The 19,738-nt window shown below is 41.2% G+C and overlaps 1 protein-coding gene and 1 pseudogene across 2 annotated transcripts in view; one reads left to right on the top strand and one right to left on the bottom strand.

Annotated features, from left to right (window-relative positions):
* The window catches only part of ZCCHC14 (zinc finger CCHC-type containing 14), a 68,647-nt gene that overhangs the window by 8,942 nt on the left and 39,967 nt on the right, over positions 1 to 19,738 (top strand). The gene's annotated exons all lie outside the window — the stretch shown is intronic.
* LOC308531347 (transcription initiation factor TFIID subunit 9-like) lies at positions 18,526 to 19,399 on the bottom strand (annotated as a pseudogene). The gene is made up of 2 exons: positions 19,118 to 19,399; positions 18,526 to 19,002 (listed from the first exon to the last, which is right to left on the bottom strand). The product of its transcript is annotated as a transcription initiation factor TFIID subunit 9-like (transcript).

Below are 19,738 nucleotides of genomic sequence, written 5' to 3'. Positions count from 1 at the left end.
GTAAAAAATTATAAATTTTGGTAAGCCTAGATATTTTAGTTTGCTATAGAATGGCAATACACTGAACAACTGTTAACCAACCCAATTGAAGTTTAGTTTATATTTCTTTAACACTTTTATAAACGGTGACATCAGATTAACTCTAAGAAGGGAGCATTATAGAGTTATCTCCTAATTATTTGGGACTTATACATAAAAGCTTCAGTATATTTATTAGGAAGAAATTGTTATATTTTTGGGTTTCTTACTGATTCACAGTCAATCTAGTTAAAACATGTATATGTAGGAACTGCTTCTGGAAATATTAAAGTCTTGAGTAGAAAAAATAACTTTGAAAAAGGAAGAAAACCCGTGGGGAAGAGAAACAATCCCCTTCTCTCTATTGAACATTTTAATAATATGTAAAAGTTTGGGAATAATGCTAACTACCTAGCTATAATAAAGTTAATAAAATTGATGAGTTACTTTGCATGTACCCAGTATTGAAGTTGTGTGAGAAGCACTGTGTGATGTGTGTACTCTACCTGGACACAATTAAGTATCAGAATACTACTCCCAACTTACGTATTACCTGTGGAAGAATGGATTCTTGTGACTCCAGCTTCCTGATTATTTTCTTTTATAGAGACTGTTGCAAGATGTGGTGTTTCTGAGAACTATTACTTGTGTGGGATTTTTTTTCTTTATTTTAAAGACTGGGTATGAAGCTCATGAACCAGTGTGCTATTAATATTTGTATTGGGGAGGCTAATTTAGCAATCAAAATGATTTTTTCTTTTAGAATAAATAATAAAGTACAAAACAGGTAGTCAAAAAGAGGGAATGATGCCAATGATAGATAACATTGCAAATATTTACTATGTGCAAGGCACTGCTCTAAGTGCTTCGAATGTATTTATTCAATCCTCATAACAACTCAGTGAGTGAGGTTCTATTTTTGTCCCTGTCTTTTAGCAGTGACAGAACAGACACAGAGAGGTTAAGTAAGTAATTTGCCAAAGGTGACATTTATAAGTGGCTATTTTTATTATGTGAAGCCAAAATTACATTTAAAAATATTCTTTTCTACGTTATCAAAAGTGAGAGGAGAAACCTTAAGAATAGGAAATGAGAAGAAAAAGGGAGGCTGAAATTGTGTGTCACTTGTAGAAGTAGGAAGTGTGACGTCATTCACAGCTTTTGTTTGCACTGCTAGTGCCCAGCTACCACTGGGCCTGCTGCTGATTTCTTGTTTCAAATCGACTCTTTATAACATAAATTAATCTCCCTACCCCCCCCACCACCAATTGTTCATTTTTATTCTTTCAGTGACCTTTAGTTGATAATCCTCAGTACTAAGCTCTCTATTTTTTTTAAATTTGAAGTTAAAACAAATTTTGTGAAATACATATATTTTAAATGTACCATTTGAGTTTTGGTAAATGCATAAACCTGCGTAACCAAACCACTATCAAGATATAGAACATTATTGTTACCCCAGAAAGTTGCCTCATGCCATTTTCTGGTCAGTTCCCACTTTCACCACCACTAACTCCCCGCTTCCCAACCCTCTACCTTTTTTCTATTTTTTTTCTTCTGTTCTAGTTTCCCCCCACCATTGATTAGTTTTGCCTATTCAAGCACTTCATTGAAGTGGAATCATAGAATTTTGTTCTAGCTACTGGCTTGCCTTCTCTCTTGATGTATTTCACCTAAAATGTAAGAATCTTAACAATTGTATTGTAACCATTTACCTTCTCTGTCCTTCATGTTATGTTTATCATATGTATTCTGCATATGCTATAAACCCCATAGTATATTATTTCTTGCTTTAATATGAATGTAATTTTTTTTAAAATTAAGGAGAAAGGTAATTTTTTATTTTTGCCCTCATATTTACCATTCCCAATGCTTTTCATACCTCCCTTAAGACCCAGTTTTTTACCATATTCCTTCAGTCTGGAAAACTTTTTTAGCACTTTTTGGAGTGCAGGTCTGTTGGCAAGAAATTCTCTTAATTTTCTTTTTATCAAAAAACTAGAGGCCCAGTGCACGAAATTCATGCACGGGGGAGGAGGGTCCCTCAGCCCGGCCCTGCACCCTCTCCAAACCAGGACCCCTTGGGCGATGTCTGACTGCCAGTTCGGACATCCCTCTCACAATCCGGGACCACTGGCTCCTAACTGCTTGCCTGCCTGATCGCCCCTAACCACCTCTGCCTGCTAGTCTGGTGCCCCTAACTGCTCCCCTGCATGCCTGATTGCCCCTAACCACCTCTGCCTGCCAGCCTGATCGCCCCTAACTGCTTCTGCCTGCCAGCCTGATCGCCCCCTAACTGCTCCCCCACTGCTGGCCTGATCACCCCTAACCACCTCTGCCTCAGCCCCCATCACCGTGGCTTTGTCCAGAAGTATGTCTGGAAGATGTCTAATTAGCATATTGCCCTTTTATTAGTATAGACTAGAGGCCCGGTGCATGACATTCATGCACTAGGGGATTCCTCAGCTTGGCCTGTGCCTTCTCACAGTCTGGGACCCCTCAGGGGATGTCTGCCTGCCAGCTTAGGGACCTCCAGTGCACAGATGTTGGGGAGCGGGCCTAAGCTGGTAGGCAGACATCCCCTGAGGGGTCTTTAGCGCTGCCATGGAGGCAGGAGAGGCTCCCGCCACCACCGCTGCACTTGCCAGGTATGAGCTGGCTTTTGGTTGCTCCTTAGTGCTGCCTCGGAGGCAGGAGAGGCTCCTGCCACTGCTACTGCACTCACCAGCTGTGAGCCCAGCTTCTGGCTGAGCAGCACTCCCCCTGTGGGAGCACACTGACCACCAGGGGACAGCTCCATTGAGCGTCTGCCCCCTGGTGGTCAGTGTGCATCATAGAGACCGGTCGTTCTATCGTTCAGTCTATTTGTGTATTAGGGTTTTATTATATAGGATGGTGGTCAGTGCGCATCATAGAGACCGGTCGTTCCATCATTTAGGCTATTTGCGTATTAGGGTTTTATTATATAGAACTAGAGGCCCGGTGCATGAAATTCATGCACGGGGGCGGGGTCCCTCAGTCTGGCCTGCACCCTCTGTAATCTGAGACCCCCTCGGGAAATGTCCGACTGCCTCTCGCAATCCGGGACCTCTGGCTCCTAACCGTTTGCCTGCCTGCCTGCCTGATTGCCCGTAACTGCTCCCCTGCTGGCCTGATTGCCTCTAACCACCTTTGCCTTGCTTTGCACCCGAGACCCAGGATTCCCTCCTCCAGCCGGTCGCAGGCACCCGGGACCTGGGCTTCCCTCTCTCTGGTCGGCCGCAGGCACCCAGGCCCCAGGCCGGCTTTGCCCAGATTGGCTGCAGCCACAGGCGCCCGGGACTGCGGGGGATACAGCTTGTCCTTATCCCAGGCTGCAGGCGCTGGCGCCCAGGACCACGGGGCAGGTGTCTTGTCCCTCTCCTGGGTCGCAGGCACAGGCGCAGCCGCTGGTGCCCAGGACCACAGGGTGTGCGGCTTGTTTCTTTCCTGGGCCATAGCCTGGCTGGTCCCCATTCCTCTCTCCCTAGTGTTGAGTGTCTGAGCCATAGCTCATTTGTGCCTGGCTGGTCCCCATTCCTCTCTCTCCCAGAGTGTCTGAGCCGTGATGGCATGAGGGTGTGATGACCATTTGCATATTAGCTCTTTACTATATAGGATAGACAAGAGGCCTGATGCATGAAATTTGTACAAGAGTAGGCCTTCCTTCCCCCGGCTCCTGGCATCGGCTTCCCTCTGGGACCCGGGCTTCCCTCCAGCCGCTGGCAGGCACCTGGGACCCAGGCTTCCCCCGCAGCCCTGACTTCGTCCAGAAGGTCATCCAGAAGGACGCCTGGTCTAATTAGCATATTATGCTTTTATTGTAGATAGATGTTTTGCTTCTGCCTTGTTAAAGGGTTTTTAGGATTCTGTGTTTTCAGTTTTTTTTTTCAGCTGGAGTTCCAGAAGGAAAGGGATATTGGGACAGGAAAAACCATGGAGAAATTACTTCTTAAATTGGTTAAAGAAGTTGTGACACTGTCTTCTGGCCATCATTTGTTTTGTTGTTCCGCTGTATCCAAAATGCTGTTTTTCTCTGGCTGGTTTCAAGATTGTCTCTGTGTCTTGGTATTGGAGCAGCTTGACTATGATGTGTTCAAGTGTTGTGTGTGTGTGTGTGTTTAATTGCCTTTGAATTTGTTGGTCAACAAATCATATAGGTCTCAGGTACACAGTTCCACAACATACCACCTTATATTTCACTGTATGCTCACCATACCAAGTTGAATCTCCTTCCATCATCATTTATACCCCCTTTACCAAGTGGTGGTGTTTTTAATTTATCTTGTTCAATGTTCTCTGAACTTAATGGATTTGTTAAATTTGTCTCTTTCCAAATTTGGGGAAATTTCATCCATAATTTCTCCAGACTCCAGCTGCAGGTATATTAAACCTTTTGATATTATTCCACAGGTCCTGGAAGCTTTGTTCATTTCTCCCCCTCAAATCTTTCTTTGTTTTTCAGATTGGATACCTTTCTGTTTATCTGTATTGAAATTCATTGTCTTTTCTTAATTGCACACTGTTCAGGGGATTTTTTTTAGTTCAGAAATAATTTTTCATCTTAGAATTTCCATTTTAATTTTTTTTCAATTATTATTTTAAGGCATTTTTAAGAGCAGTTTTGGATTTTCACAAAGATTAAACATTAAAATCACCTGAAGTCCACAATTTACATTAGAGTTTACTTTCAGTGTTGAACATTCTGTGGGTCTGGACAAATGTGTAAGGACATGCATCCACCACTATAGTATCCTACACTGTATTTTCACTGTCCTTAAAACCCTCTGCTCTGCTTATTTACCCTGCCTCTTCCCCAACCCCATGCAGTCACTGATCTTTTTAGTGTCTCCATAGTGTTGTCTTTTCCAGAATGTGACATAGAGTCATATAGTGTGTGTAGCCTTTCACATCAGCTTTTTTCACCTGGTAGTATGCATTTAAGGTTCCTCCATGTCTTCATGGCTTGACACCTCATTTCTTTTTATCACTGATAATATTACATATCATTGGATAATGTGTGCACTCTGGACGTGCACAGTTCATTATCCATTCACCTATTGAAGGGCATCTTGGTTCTTTCCTGAATTTCCTTTTTAAAATCATTTGTGTCCTTCTGGTTTGTACATTGTGAGCATGTTTTCCTTTTTGGAGCTTCCTTATGACAGCCACTTAATATTTGAGCTTCCTTATACTAGCCACTTAATACTTCCTGGATTCCAGCATGTGACTCATTTTGTGCTTGGTCTCCTTTTTTCTTTGTATGGGTCATGTTTTAATTTGTTTACTGGTACATGTCTAGTAATTACAGAGTACTTCTTGGATTTTGTGAATGAGACATTGCAGAAACTCTGGATTTTGTTATGTCCTCCTGAAGAGTATTGATGATGATTTGTTTGTTTAGCTGGCAGTAAATATGGCTGGACTGCAACTCTGGGACTCTCTTCCCTGTGTTGATCAGCAGCTGCAATCTCTGTTCAGTTGTTTGGTCTTAGTTTGGCTTCTTGGAGCCTGCCCCAGGCAAGCCTGTTTCAGGGCTCTCAGAGATGTGGGCAGAATTTGTATGCAGAACTTGGTGTTCCCCTTCCCAGGTGCTCTCCTTTCTTGGGTTTCCCCCTCATTTTCCAGCCACAGTAGTCTACCAGAATTCTGATCTCTGGTTTTTCAAGTCAGTAAGATTGAGGTTCTGTCTGAGCTTCAGCTGTTCCTTTTTCTCATGGGACTGGGCCTGCAGAATATGAAACTCACCCAGTGCAAATCTCTTTTTCCAAGTGTAGACCTCCCTCTTATTTCTGCCTGCTTTTGGTTGTGTTCACTTTATTATTTTTTATACTTTGTCCAGAGTTTATAGTTATCTGCATGAAGGTTGGTCTGACTATTCAACCATTATTGAAAGTAGGATCATCTGCATTTAATATCATCCACGTGTTATATAAATATTGAACATGTGTTCCAGGAAGGATTAATTCTCTCATGAAGTGTAGCTGTGAAGGAGGGTTTTACATAGACTGTTACATTTGTCATTATAAAGATTAAGGTCCCTTGTAGAGGAGAAGAAATGACCTGGCCTAGTGTCTTGAAATTAGAGGGTTGTTTGGAGAATGTGAGAATGATTTTAATGTTCTGGAACTTTGTAGGTGCTAAATAACTGAACGGAGAATCAGGTGTGTGGATGAACTTGCAGAAGTGTGAAAGGACAGGTTTGGGCTCTCTTTTACTTGTAATTGTGGAATTCATTTGAGCAAATACCACTTACCCGTTGAATGCAGACTGGTTCTATATGCTAAAGGAGGTAAATCTTACATTTCTTGACCTCAAAGTCTTTTCTTTCTGTTCATTCCAGTTGAACCTTTTCTGGCCTGATTTTTCCCTACATAGCTGGCCATAAAAGAGATTTGGTTTCCGACTCTGAGCAGCTTTGCCTTGCTTATAATAGGCATCCAGTCAAGACTCATTGAATGGAATTTGTGGCTCCTATAGAAATAAAACCCAAGGGCCTATTTCACTGATACTTTCTGGACCTTTGATGCTTCCCACACATTTCTAGTTTTTTTCAGTGCCTGATCTTCCCCTGGTGGTTCCCTGAATGTTCTGCAACTGAATTTATATCATGACTAGTACCCCACAGGGATCAGGAAGCAACCATTTTAAAGTGCTAACTGCTTTGAATGGTTCATCTCAGGCAATTGAATATTATATTGGGAACTGAAATGGTCATTATAGCGTAGTTTACTTATTATGATTAGACACTGAGCCAGTTTCTCAAAGAAAATGCCAATATTTAAACATATTTCTGGCAGGAAAAGTAACCTACACAAATGCCTCATCTGCCTTCCTTTTGGATGTGACCTTCACAGGATGAAATTCTACCTGAGATTATGTGGTGGAGAAGTAACTGCAGCCTCTGCATCTGAACTTGTTTTCACTGTTAACCATTTAAAATTGTTTAAAATATATTTTTATTGATTTCAGAGAGAAAGGGGGAGAGAGAGGGAACGAGAGAGAGAGAGGGGGCGGGGGAGAGAGAGGAGAGAGAGAGAGAGAGAGAGAGAGAGAGAGAGAAAGAGAGAGAGAGGTGAAAACAAAAATGATGAGAGAGAATCATTGATCAGCTGCCTCCTGCATGCCCCACTCTGGGGATCGAGCCTGCAACCTGGGCTTGTGCCCTGACCAGGAATTGAACCGTGACCTCATGGTTCATAGATCGATGTTCAACCATTGAGCACACGACCAGACACTGTAAATCATTTTTGATATTACATGGTCACATAATTTAAGGTTTTCTTGAATGGGGAGGGATTATCTTCCTGAATGTGTTTTATATTCAAACACAGTGTTGCCTTCAGAGTTTATTTAGGTTGTACTGTTTGTTCCCATATGGCTGTGCCTTTTAAACGTCTTTTAAAAATCGTGCCTTTTAAACTCCTTTTAAAAGTCCATCTGTATGTTTGCTTGCTGTCACTTGTGGCTTCTTATTGCTAACATTGTACCTTTTTCCAGCAACCTTTAATTTCTTTAGGTCCCTTTCCCCACACCTTAAATTTACTGCCTACTATTTGCTCTGCTTTAGGAGACTACACCTAAGCCTGTTGGAATTGTTTAAAGCTCTGAACGAGGGGCTGGGTAGTTTGGCTATTCAGACAAAAGCCTTTCTTGCTGTATCCTGCCCCTCAGTTGTGTCATCACCCTGGATAACTGTGACTGTTTATTGAGCACCTGCTACGTGACAGGCTCTGTAAACTTTCCAGGGACTAGACACTTTAATCCTGTAACAAATGTAGGAAGTTGACTAAGATTGTGTTTTAACGCCATTTTTTAAAAAATATATTTTATTGATTTTTTATAGAGAGGCAGAGAGATAGAGAGCTAGAAACATCGATGAGAGAGAAACATCAATCAGCTGCCTCCTGCACATCTCACACTGGGGATGTGCCCGCAACCCAGGTACATGCCCTTGACCGGAATCGAACCTGGGACCTTTCAGTCCGCAGGCCGACGCTCTATCCACTGAGCCAAACCGGTTTTGGCATTAACGCCATTTTATAGGTTTGCATAGCTTAGGAAGAATTGTCTTTAGTCAACCTAGGACTTTTGCCTCAAATCTATGTTGCTCTGTACTGCAGTCTTCTGAGCAGTAATTCTGGACCCTTCCAGAGCTGTTTGTACCAGGACACAACGCCCCTCCCCAGGTTTTGGTTTAATTGGCCTGCTTTGGGTTGTCCTGGAATCTGAATTTCTAAAAGCTTCAGATGTGCATAATTAGGGTTGGGAATTTCTAGTAGAAGCTGCACTATTCTGCAGGCTGCTTGTGGAAGAACTTTGCTTTATAGTCACATTGCTGGAGCTCAGCTAGTTAAGTCCTTCTTACCTTTGCTGAGATTTTTGAGCAGTACTGTTTCTGTTTTCTTTTTCTGCGTGGGGAGTTCTAGGGTAAGAAATTTTAAATGGAATGTTTTCACATGGAAAACGGATTTTGGTTAGCATTGGCTTTCACTTGGCCTAAGTCAGCGAATAGCTTTCACTATTAAACTATCTATTTTCTTGTTCTGGTTTTGAGAGACACATAATTACTATTTTAATAAAATGCTTACAAATCACTATTCTTTTTATTTTATGTATTTTTTCCCCATTGAGTTAAAAGTATTTAACAGATGTTATTCTTTCTTGTGTAGAGATGGGTTACTTGGAAAACAAATTGAAAATAAATGACTGTCTGTAAACACTCTGGAGTTCATATTTTTACATAAGGGTACTTGGTCCTGTTGCCCCCTTGGCACTCATAAGCTTTAGCCAGGAAGGTCTTTCCACTCAGCTCTTCTTGCCCTTTCTGTTCCTGTGCCTGAAAGGCCTTTCCTGCAGGCCACTTGGTTTGGCTGGCTCCTTTTCCAGTTAGACTTCAACTCTGTTATTGTTTGTGGACCACCAGAAATCATGGTTCCCCCCCACCCCTTATTTTCTTTGAAATTATTTGTTCTCCCATGAGGCCAGCATCTTTCACATCTTGTGGATGCTGCTCAGCACCTCCCAACAGCCTCTTAATAGCACCCAGCTTGGTAGGGAGATGGTGGACAAGTTTTTCTAAATTCTCATAGTGATGTTCCTCACAGAAAAATTGGAAAACAAAGATTTTTAAATCTCCAGCCATAATAAGTACTATTAATATTATGGTGCATTTTCTTTTTTTCCCCAGTGCCTGTTTGTGTATATACACAATTCACATATTATAAATTCTACCTTGTTTCAAAACAGACTCATAGAAACAGACCAAAGGGATGATTACCAGATGGATGAAAAAAGTGAAAGGGAATATATATAGTCAATAATATTGTGATAAGTGATATGATTTGCATCTTTGACAGATGATTACTAGAATTAGTGAAGTGATCATATTGTAAAGTATAAAACTGTCAAACCACTATATTGTACACCTGAAATTAATATAATATTGTATACCAACTGTGCTTAATTTTTAAAAAGTAAATAAAAGTAAATGACCCAGAAAAAAATTCTACCTTGTTTCACTTATCTAAGTGTGAGCATTCCCCATGTCTTAGGTTTTCTGAAATGATTTAAAAGGCTGCATAATATTTCATCACGTGGATGTAAATTTATTTAAGTATTAATCTTGTTGGGCATTTATGCTCATGTTTATTTTTGCTCTTCTAAAGCTAAGAAGATTCTCCTTGCACACAAACCTCTGTATCACTGATTATATTCTTAGCATAGATGCCTCCCAGCAAAATTAGTGGAACCAAAGGTACAGATGTAATGCAAGCTTGTTACATGCGCCTAATTGCTGTCAGGACAGTTGCACTTGGTAGTTGAGAATGACATTGCTCCCCTCTTAACATTTTATGAGCACTGACTTGTAAGACATTTTGTCTAACTGTAGTTCAAATAATCAAATCTTTAAGCTGTTGCATGCTAGTTTTAGAATAGGTGATTACTTGTCATGGTAGGGTTTTGTTTTTAGGTATGTGTTTTTTATTAGAGCAGAAGGGAGAGGGAAGGAGAGAGAGAAATACCGAGGTGGGAGCAAAACATCCATCTGTTGCCTCCTGCAAACCCCGTACCAGTGATGGAGTCCACAACTCAGGCATGTGCCCTGATTGGAAATCAAACCTTTCCATGCACAAGACAACACCTAACTAACTGAGCCACACCAGCCAGGGCATGGTAAGAGTCCATTTTTAAGTGTAGTGTCAATTTAGAAGAAAAGATACCCTCTTCCCCCAACCCAGATTACAGGGAAGGGGACATCCAAACAGATGTTTGTAGCTCTCCTTGGATTGAATCTGCACCAACTCATAAACCTCTCTGTAGCTATATGGCTGCTCCTTACTGACCAGATAACCTTGGAGAAATTATGGATGAGCGTCAGTCCTTATTGTTAAAGTGGAGGTAATGATTACTGTCACCATCACATAGATGCATGTATGTATAAGCATATTGGATAAATGATATAAAAATGATACAAAGTGTGGTTATAATCCTAGTATTTGTCATTATTTTATTCTCCATGTCTCTTATAAAGTGAAGTGTTCACATCTTCGGCATTCAGTGTGCACCCTGCTTTTTAAATTTAACTCATTTCTTAGCCTTTTCATGTCTCTGTCCCTTTTGTGGAAAGCTGCCTGGTATTCCAAGCTGAGATGTGTAATTTTCTTTAACCAGTCCCACATTAATGGCATTTAATTGTTTCCAGAATTTTGTTAGTACATACATCTCTATAGTGGAAACCTTGTATAGATGTCTTTTGACTATGTTTGGGTGTATCTGAGGGTAGATTTTGGAACTTTTAACTTCATGTGTGAGGGGAAGGCACACCATTGCCTTTGTGTAGGCATTCCCAAGAACTATTATCTTGTCAACAGATGAGCTGTCCTGCTGCCTGCCTGTTGCATCCCCTTCAGTTTCTTTTATTATTACTGATCACCCATATAATTTCAGTGCAGCTAAGACATTGAAACTTTGGGTTCTCAAGTGATTAAGCATTGCTTTACCAGGTTTTCCTTAAAACCTCTTCTACATTTATATGTTGAACATTTGAGTGCACACTGCATGCCTTGCCCTCTGCTGGGCATTGTGAGGGCACATATGTAAAGGGTAAATTTTGCAGTCCATCTTCAAGAACCTAGTGGGTAAGGAAAACAAATGTGCATATACTTCATTTGGAGTTACACATTGCATTTGTCTTAGAGGGATTGTATTGGGGGGATGAGAAGGCGGCCTCCTTTAGGCCTCCATTTGGGCTGACTTTAGGGGAGTTCTGCTTAGAAAGGAAGTTGCTTTTGCCTTAGAAGTCCTAAGGTTTATAATAGAGAAAAGGAATTGGGTGAGGGTAGAGTTTTTCAACTTCAGCACTGTCGAGGTTTTGGTCAAATAATTGTTTGGGGGCCTGCCCAGTGTACTGTAGGATGTTTAGCAGCATCCATGACCTTCACCCACTAGATGCCAGTAGAGTCCTGCCCCTAGTTACAACAACCAAAAATGTCTCCAGACATGGCCATATCCACCATTAAAACTGTGAAGTCACAAGCACTGTTAATTTCTGCCTGTTTCATAATGGCAGCAAATGCTGCATTTCCAGTTAGAAGCTAGCAAAATTACAACAGTGATCTTTACTGTGGCCTCTAGGAGTATTAGGATTAGTGGAAAATAAGACTATAATAAAATAAGAATAGAAATCCAGAGGAGTTCTAAAAATTAGATAAAGGAGTTCAAACTTGCAGTAGATGGTAGAGAACTACTTTTAGGCATCAAAAAGACACAATTTCTCCCCCTCCCACCCTCCACCCCCAAACTCTAAAGTGACTGTGAGGATTTTCCTATTAGGGCTCTTTTTTTAAAATCCTCACCCGAGGATATTTTTTTCAATTGATTTTTTAAAGAGAGAATGGAAAGGACGGGAGGGGGAGAGAGAGAGAGAGAAACATTGATGTAAGAGACACATCAATTGGTTGCCTCCCACAGGTGCCCCCACCAGGCCCAAGGATCGGACCTGCAACCCAGGTATATGCCCTTGACTGGGAATCAAACCCAAGACCCTTTGGTGCGCAGGCTGACACTCTATCCACTGAGCCATACTGGCCAGGGCCAGGGCTTGTATTTATAAGACAGTGCTTATGTTAATACTATTCAGGTGAGAAAAAAAAAAAAAGTGAGAGGGCACTGATGGTTGGATTGCTTTTTAATATGGTGGTCTCTTGGCACTTTGGTCCAGAAGGGAACACCTGTCATCCATCAGTGCCCTGATCTGAGGGCACCCTGGCAGATCAGCTTGTCTGCTAGCCCAGTGCCCAACCCCATCGACAGCTTGCTGGCCAACTTTGCCATTGCCCTCACTCCCTCAGAGGCCATGGGGAAGATCACAGCTTTACTTCCACTAGACTAACTAGAAATGTAGCATATGCTGCCGTTATGAAAACAGGAAGAAACCCACAGTGGTGTTAACAGTGCTTGTGACTTTTTACCAGGAGAAAGCAGATGTTTTCATATTGCAGTGGATGAGGCATCTTAAGATATCCTCTATGCTCATCATACTTCAGATTACATGACACCTGCTTGCTAAGTGTATTAAAGAAGTTTGTCATTTTGCCCGGCCAATGTGGCTTGTTGGTTGAGTATCAACCTAGGAACTAGGAAGTCACAGTTCAATTCCCAGTCAGGGCGCACACCCGGTTGCAGGCTCGATCTCCAATAGGGGGCGTGCAGGAGGCAGATGATCAATGATACTCTCTCATTGATGTTTCTATCTCTCCCTCCCTCTCCCTTCCTCTCTGAAATTAAAAAATATATATTTTTAATTGTCTTTTAAGATCTTAACTGTTTTTAGTGTAATTGGCTTTATTTGCAATCCTGTGTATTTTATGCACTTAATACATATTTCTGGGAAGGGTTAGTAGGCTTCATCAAACAGCTATAGGTTTTTTGTTTTGTTTTTCACAAGGAAAGTTAAAAACTCTTGCTCTGGTGCTTACTGCCATTTTTGGAGCCATTTCAAATGCCTGTTAGTAGTGTGAAGTAAGCCTTTTGGAGACCCATGGCTCCAGTTAGCTTATATGTATTTTGGGGTTCTTCAGTTCCACTACATGTTAGCATGCCCCATTTGGATGACTTTGATCGTTAACAAAATAGATTTTTAATAATTAAAACTCTTCTAAAAATTGTGGTTCTGTTCCATAAATATATTTTTTAGTATTTTTATTGATTTCAGAGAGGAAGGGAAAGGGAGAGAGAGTAAACAAAAGTATAAATATCTGAGGGAGAGAAGTAGCAAGAGTCAAATGCTGTTCAACATGTGTCCCTTCTCTAGGCTAATGGTTTATACAGTTTGTCATCTTCATACCTTACCCTTGGAAGGAATCTTTGAGTTCATCTGATCTAATTCTGTATACATGATTGGATTCCATTTTACATTTTGACTAAAAAGAGGTTGTGAAGCCCTGGCCAGGTAGCCCAGTTGGTTAGTTAGAGCATCGTCCCAATATGCCGAGGTTTCAGGTTCAGTCTGTGGTCAGGGTACATAGAATCAGCCAATGAATGCATATGTAAGTAGAACAACAAATCAGTGTATGTATGTATGTATTATGTATGCATGCATCTATCTCCCTGCCTCCTTCTCAAGTCAATTTTTAAAAAAGTGGGCATTCTGATTATGACAAGCTCCTTTATCTTGAAATAACTCTTGCAACATTGACACCCTTGGGAGCTGGTTAGAAGTATAGAATCTCAAGCACCACCCCAGGCCTTCTGAATTAGAACCTGCATTTTAATAAGATCTGGAGGCAATTTGCACATTAAAGTTTGGAACCAGAGGCCTAATCTCCATTTAAAGAGCTGTAACAATTAGATGGCGAGCTGTCTCAGAACTGGGTGTGAGCTGTAAGTCCAGGTGGAGGGACTGTATAGCTCATTACTATCTACCTAGGTATGTGGGGAATGTCAGACCAAAATCACCTCCCTGGCAGAACCACAGAATAGAGTATGTACCTTGTGACTGCTAGCACACTTCAGAGTCAGACTTCATTCATGGCCTAAGCTTTGTCAGTCCTTTATTACAGCGGCCGCCTACCTTCGGACCTCACAGACCACCAGTGGTCCGCGGACCACCAGTTGGCGACAGCTGCTTTATTAGACCTGATGAGATACTCTGATGATTGCGTAGATGATTGTGTATTGCTTTGAAATAGAGGTGGGTTTTTTTTTATTAGATTAATCCTGAATTTCATTAAAATTTAGTAGGTACAGTCATATATTTTACAGGTGTGTATTAAGTGCCTATTTTGTGCCAGGGACTGTTTGAAGTACAGAGGATGCAGCAGTGAACAAAACAAGACAAAAAGTCTCTGCCTTACTGAACTTCAAGAAATCCTGGCTAAGGTGACATTCAAGTGTAGATGTGATGGCAATGAGGAGCCATTCCAGGCAGAGGGCACAGCCAAGGCGAAGGCCTCTAGGCAGAACCTGGCTGCCGAGTTTCCCCTTGGTGGCTACAGTGGATTGAGGGGAGGAGAGAAGTGGGAGATGTCAGAGAGACGACAGGAGCCAGGCCCTCGTAGCTCCTAGGAGAGGCTGACTGTAAAGGTGCAAAGAATGCTTAGCTAGTGCAGGCGTGCATACTGAGTGTTCATTTAGATATAAAGCAAGGGGCTTATATAAAAAAGGACTTTGAACTTACTGGAAAACATTTATCAAGGTTGAGTTGGGGCTCTGTCTTTGGAGAGCATTTTCTCATTACCTTCCTTGCAGTAGCAGAAGGCAACATTTGGAACTGATCTTCATTCTTATGCACATCAAGCTGATGACTGGAGCTCTGCTGTGAGGGTGAGTCAGAGAGCATCTGAGTTGAGCGTAGGTCACATGGGCAAATTAACTTAACCAAAAATAACCCCCAAAACAGCATTTCTGGGAAATGCAAGGGAAGACAGCTTTCAATGTAAACAAAGGAGCAAAGTAAAGATAAAGGCTGTGTGAAAAAGTGAACATTTGGAAAACTAAGAAGAAATTCTTGCGGGGGTGCGGGGGGAAGGGCGGGCGGGGAATACCGACGAATACAAATTTCCTTTCTAGTAGTTATAATTTTAAAGAGTTTTCTTTCATGTATTTATATCAGATGCAATGCATCCATTTTAAAATCTTAACTTTCCCTGTAGCATGGCAGTTGGACCTACACCCTTTAGTTTTTCCTATTAATCCACAGAAAGAGCTTCCTGTTCTCTCTGGGTTTCCCCTTGATGGTGCTGAGAATTGTCCAGATGATGGGTACAGTAAAAACTTGGACGTGGGGCCATCAGTGATTCACACCCTGGCTGCAATTAGAATCATGTGGAGAGTTTAATACATACAACAAAAGAAAACCGCAACCAGTGTCCCGGCCCCACTTCAGAAATTCTGATTCAATTGGGGTGTGTGGGACTTGGTGTTGGTGTGTGTTCTTCTAATGCCTCGGGGTTCCTCAGGCAGCCAGAGTTGAAAACCATCCTTTCAGTCCAGCTCTCCTTATTTCACGAGCTGTGTTCTGGCCACAACATTGAATGTAGAGCATTCTCCCGCACTCACCCGTCGCCTCCCTCACCCCTCCTCCCTGTAGGCTGAGAGTTGGGAGGCTGGTTTTCTCTTTGTGGCTGTTGGGGATGTTTCAGCTTAGGCAAGTGGTGTGTGTATAGAATGTGGTGTGCGAGCTCAAGGCAGGAGAGGTTTGCCACTAATCCAGACAACTCGGCCTCTTCTTAGGGCCAGGAGTTAGAATTACTTACCAGGGTAGCTAAGAGAACAATGGGGTTCATATGAGTCAGGCTAAATAGGAAGGAATCTGCTGTGGTTATGTTTATTATATACTAATAGATATGAATGTCAGCCTCCTGAGTTGTTTCCCATAGTAATATTTACTATTGGAACTAAAAATCTTGCTTTTTGAGTAATTACTTATACCTAATAGTTCTATTAGTAGGAAAGAAATTCATTTCTGGAATATTCTGACCATTGGATGATTAAAAAAGCACACAGCTTTGCCACACCTAAGGAAACAGTTCAGTTTAGTTAAATTATCTAAGTGATTTAAAATTTTAACTGTCTTGATAACTAATATCCTGGTAATATTATTTAAAAAATTGACTTTTGGTGGGACGTATTGGATTGGTGGTGTCATTTCCTTGAGTTATATTAACTTCCAGGTTACCAGACTTATGATGAGTTCCTTTTCTTGTGCCGTATCTCCTGTGAGGTCCAGGCCTGCCAGTCCTGTGCTGTGCGTGCACAGTGAGACTTGTCTGCACAAAGCAGGGAGACCTTCCTGCTCCAGTGGCTTTGACAAAGGTGGGAATAGAGAGAGCTTGTTGTGTATATGGCATATGGTCTTATTGCAGTTCTATGAATGATTGCTGTTGCTCTGTATTTCATGTGGTGAATGCTGGCTCAGCCCTGCAGGAGTTGTGGCCATCTCCGTCCTCTCCTCCTAACTCTGTCTCTGCCTCAGTGCCCCCCCTCCAGAGCTTTATTGAGGTGATGAAGTTTATGCTTGTACTGCACTTACAGGTGCTTTTGATCAGTTCCCACCTATTAAGTAATTAAGTAAACTAATGAGAACCAAGGCCAGGGAGCTCAGGGGTGGGGTGAGATGGGGTACATGTCTTAAGTCAAACCTGTGGCAGAAGCACCATCAAAAGACATGCTCCTTTCCCTTTATTATGTATGTAGTATAGTGTTTCTTCACTATACTACTGTGAGAAGTCATGCCTCTTTTGATAAACTTTAAAATCTTAACTTACCTCTATTGTTTGACATATTTTTTCAAATGAAAAACCATTATGATTTCTATTAAAGAAAATACAACGTCTCAGTTAAGAACTATGGTAACTATATTTACTCATTAAATACTAAGTTTTCTAAAACACAACTTGAAAACATCTGGCATGCATGTTTAATCTGAGTACAGTGGATTCAAGATCACGTATACATGTTACATGCATCAAGGCTATTTTTTTAAACATGTTTTTATTGATTTTTTTTATTGCTTAAAATATTACAGAGTAGTACGTTTGTCTCCTTTCTTTTTCCCCTTGACCTCCCCCCAGCCTCCCCTACCCCCCAATGTCTTGCTTCCATTGGTTATGCTTATCTGCATGCATACAAGTACTTTGGTTGATCTCTTACCCGTCCCCCCAACCTTCCCGCTGTACTTTGACAGTCTGTTCAATGCTGCTCTGCCTCTGTATCTATTTTTGTTCATCAGTTTATAATGCTCTTTATTATCCATAAATGAATGAGATCATGTGGTATTTTTCTTTCACTGACTGGCTTATTTCACTTAGCATAATGCTCTCCAGTTCCATCCATGCTGTTGCAAATGGTAAGAATTCCTTCTTTTTTACAGCAGCATAGTATTCCATTGTGTAGATGTACCACAGTTTTCTAATCCACTCATCTACTGATGGGCACTTAGGCTGTTTCCAGATCTTAAGCTATGGTAAATTGTGCTGCTATGAACATAGGGGTGCATATATCCTTTCTGATTGGTATTTCTGGTTTCTTGGGATATATTCCTAGCAGTGGGATCAATGGGTCAAATGGCAGTTCCATTTTAACTTTTTGAGGAAACTCCATACTGTCTTCCATAGTGGCTGCACCAGTCTGCATTCCCAACAGCAGTACACGAGGGTTCCTTTTTCTCCACATCCTCTCCCGCACTTGTCGTTTGTTGATTTGTTGATGATAGCTATTCTGACAGGTGTGAGTTGGTACCTCATTGTTGTTTTGATTTGAATCTCTCGGATGATTAGTGACTTTGAGCATGTTTTCATATGTCTCTTGGCTTTCTTAATGTCCTCTTTTGAAAAGTGTCTGTTTAGGTCCTTTGCCCATTTTTTGACTGGATTGTTTATCTTCCTTTTGTTAAGTTGTATGAGTTCCCTATAAATGTTGGAGATTAAACCCTTATCGGTGATAACATAGGCAAATATGTTCTCCCATGCAGTGGGCTTTCTTGTTGTTTTGTTGATGATTTCTTTTGCTGTGCAGAAGCTTTTTATTTTGATGTACTACCATTTGTTTATTTTCTCTTTAGTTTCCAATGCCCTAGGAGATGTATCGGTGAAGAAATTGCTTCGGCATAAGTCTGAGATTTTGTTGCCTTTGGATTCCTCTAGTATTTTTATGGTTTCCTGTCTTACATTTAAGTCCTTTATCCATTTTGAGTGTATTTTTGTGTATGGTGTAAGTTGGTGGTCTAGTTTCATTTTTTTGCATGTATCTGTCCAATTTTCCCAGCACCATTTATTGAAGAGGCTGTCTTGACTCCATTGTATTGTTCTTGCCTCCTTTGTCAAATATTAATTGAGCATATTGGTTTGGGTCGATTTCTGGGTTCTCTATTCTATTCCATAGATCTATATGTCTGTTCTTGTGCCAGTACCAGGCAGTTTTGAGAACAGTGGCTTTGTAATACAGCTTGATATCTGGTATTGAGATCCCACGCATCAAGGCTATTAATTACAAATTATAGTCATCATGTTTTCTTTTCAATGCATTTGTTGATTCATTAGCAGTATTTTGTGATGACACCATGTTAGGGGTAATAAGAATGTTTTTGACCCAATTAATGATGGATTAATTAGAACATTCTGAACTGCTGATGTTACAGGAATTGATGCTTTTACAGCTGGGGACTGTGAAGTGAGTATCTGTACTGTAAACCGTTGCCCTGTGAGGGACATTGGAGTCCCTACTTTAGTTGAAACTGACATGGTTTGTGGGGTTGGTTTGCCAAGTGTGGGAGTACTTGGTCTGCTAGTAACTGAACCAACACTTAATCGTGGAACTGTTATTCTTCCTGCGGAAGTAGATGCTGGTTTTGGAAAGATTTAAGTCTATAGTTTGGAGCAGTCAAGTAATATCTATCAGGTGGTAATCTAGGACCTGGATATGGCTTGATTAATGGCATTGGGTTTGATTTCTTTGCCTTCCAATCTATAATAATAAAAGTGTAATATGTTAATTAGACCGGACAGCTGGACGACCACGCGAAGCCTGGGCTGCAAGAGCCGAGGCCCTTGCATGAATTTTGTGCATCAGGCCTCTAGTATATAATAAAAAAATCTCCTGGGGAAGGAGAGGTAAAAGACTGGTCAGCACAACACTGGATTGCCAATCGCACATCATCTGCATCAACAGTAACTTTCTTAGCATGCCTTGAATAAATGTTTGCAACATCTAGAATTGTGGTCACATATCAGAAGGCAAACTACAACATCTGACTTATAACTCTTGGCTCGTATTCTGTAATCCCCATATCCTTCAGGATTTGTGCCATCATCTGTGCATCTTTTGGCATGCTCTTGGGAGAAGCCATCTTGCCAGACTCCATGATATCCGGTGATCAGACTTACCGAGCCAAATCACCCACGTTAATATGTTTCAATCCCTCAATCTTGATGCAAGTTCTTTGCCTAGTTTAGTTTTTCCAACCCCTGGTGTACCCATGAGCAGGATGTTCAGAAGTAACAAGATGGCTCTGGAAACCTCCGCATGAGGACCCTAAGCACAACCTATTGTTTGAAATTTTGATACACATTCAGTTGTGACTCTGAAGAAGTTAAAGCATTGGTCATTATTTTCTTCTAAATCCTACACGTCATAAATATATTTTGACTGTAAAATTTTCAAATAAAAAGTTGTTATTAAGGGGGGAAAAATAAAAGTTATT

Source organism: Myotis nattereri (assembly GCF_964212035.1).
Source record: "Myotis nattereri genome assembly, chromosome: 15".
Classification (NCBI taxonomy): Eukaryota; Metazoa; Chordata; class Mammalia; order Chiroptera; family Vespertilionidae; genus Myotis; species Myotis nattereri.
Note: the sequence above shows the minus strand (reverse complement) of the source record. Positions and strands in the feature narration are given on the sequence as shown.